Source organism: Penaeus monodon, chromosome 11 (genome assembly GCF_015228065.2).
Source record: "Penaeus monodon isolate SGIC_2016 chromosome 11, NSTDA_Pmon_1, whole genome shotgun sequence".
In the NCBI taxonomy this organism is placed as follows: domain Eukaryota; kingdom Metazoa; phylum Arthropoda; class Malacostraca; order Decapoda; family Penaeidae; genus Penaeus; species Penaeus monodon.
Genome location: NC_051396.1, coordinates 1882316 through 1884815, shown reverse-complemented (window position 1 = coordinate 1884815; position 2500 = coordinate 1882316).

Genomic DNA, 2500 nt, shown 5'->3' with positions numbered 1-2500 from the left:
AGCAAATGAGAGTGGGCTGTGAGATATCAGATATAGCTAGATACATAATTATCTGTAGAATGTACAAATTGTTTGTTATAATTATCAGAAATAAAACAAAATTCCCCCCACTTCTTTTACAGATGATAATGGAGGTTTCCCTACCGTTAATTAACAACCGCCAGAATACTTTTTGGGTTCAATATACTCTATGGAAGTGGAGCTACCTGGGTACCATATTCCCGATAAAATATTGTTTGTGCTTTTTACCAATAACAACAACAATAATGTTAATTAAATATAATACTAATGATGATAATAACAACCACAATAATGTTGATATTAATAATAATAATGATAAAAAATAATAACAACAATAATTGTAAATGGTAATATTAACAGTAATAATGAATATAATGTTAATGATAATAACAGAAAATGATAATAACAATAATAAGAATTATAACAACAACAAAACAATAATGATAATAACAACAACAATAATAATAATAATAATAATAATAATGATAATGATAATAATAATAATGATAATAATAATAATAATAATAATAATAATAACAATAATAATAATAGTCATATTGAAAAATTAATAATAATGTAAAAAACAAGGACAACAATAATATAAATAATACTAATGCTAATGTTAATAATAATGATAATAAAATGATAGTAATAATAACAATAATGATGATGATGATAATAATAATAATAATGATTAAGATAATACCATTGATAATAATAATAATAATAATGACAATAATTATTATAGTTATTATTATTAATCGTAAAATAATGATAATGATAATAATAATAATAATAATAATAATAATAATAATATCAATTATAATGTTTATAACGATACTGCAAAGTTTGATTTCACCAGCACCACCAATACTACTGATAATGATAATGAACGAACGTGGAAAGAGAGCCTAAATAGTTTATTTTGTGATGATGGTTATGATTAATGATGATAATGCTAAAAATGATATTGATTATATTCAAAATAATAGCAATAATTACAATGATAATGATAATAATGATAGCAGGAGCAGTAGTAATAATAATAGCTATAGTAATAATAATGATAGTGATAATAGCATAATAGTAACTATTATAATGATGATGATGATGATGATGATGATAATAATAATAATGATACTACTACTACTGCTACTACTACTAACAATGATAATAATAATAATAATAATAATAATAATAATAATAATAATAATAATAATAATAATAATAACAATAATAATGACAATTATAATTATAATAATATGAAAAATTAAATTTATTTTTTTAAAATGAAAATGATAATGATAATAATATTAAAATATAAAAATAAATAAAATAAAATTAATAATAATAATAAACTTTAAAAATACAATTTTTTTAAAATAAATAATGGAATAATTTTTAATTATGATTGTTGTATGATTTAAAAAAGATGTTATATTGTAATATTTTAATCAAAATGTTTTTTAAAATTAAATACTGTTAATTGTTTTTTTTAAAAAAATTTTTTTTAAAAATTTAAATTAATTTTTTTTTTTTTTTTAAATTCATTTTTATAATTTTTGTTTTTTTTTTTTTAAAAAAATTAAAAATTTTTTTTTTAAAATTTAAATTAATTTTTAATTTTTTTTAATAATTTGTAAAAATAAACTTGTTTTGTTTCACCCCCTGTTTTTTTCCCATAATGTTTCCCGTTTTTTGTTAATAAAGTTTTTGTTGTAAAATGTGAGACGTGCGTGATGATGTAAAAACAAACAAAAATAACGAAAATAATACCTCACGTTTTTTTCACCCAAACTTAAAATAAAAATCTAGGTACGTTTTCTTCCCAAAAACTGACCAGACGGGATTGCACCTTACTGGACAAAGAGCTGCAATTTGGTTTTGAAAAGGGGGCAACACAGCCAAGTAAAACCAACATCTGTAAAAAATAACATAATCTTTTTGCATTTAGGGAAAAAAAAAAAAAAAATATTTCGAAAAAATTTTATATTTTTTGCGACATATCTTATTTATCTAAAAATGAAACCCTTTCACTGTCACGTTTTCGAAAAAGGGAAAAAGAAAAAATATGCCAGAGGGTTTTTTTTCTTCTTTTTATAAAGTAGAGAGGGAGAGAAGAGGAGAAAGAGGAGAGGAGAGAAGAGAGAAGGGGGGGGAGGAGAGAGAGAGAAGAGAGAGAGAGAAGAAAAAAATGAATAAAGAAAAAAAAGAAAAAAGGAGCCAAAAAGGAAAATTGAAAAAAAAATCAAAATCGGGAACCAATTTACTTTTATCGAAATTACGTGAAGAAAAATGATTAGAAACATGTCATTGATAAAAGTAAAGTAAAAGATCATCCGTTTTGTCCCAATAATCTAACATATTTCTTATCATCATAATAACACAGGAGGGAATTTTTTGCCGTATCGTTTTACAGTCAAAATTTCCCCTATCATCCTTCACCAATTTAAAATTTTCTTTTCAGGGATTTCCTCAT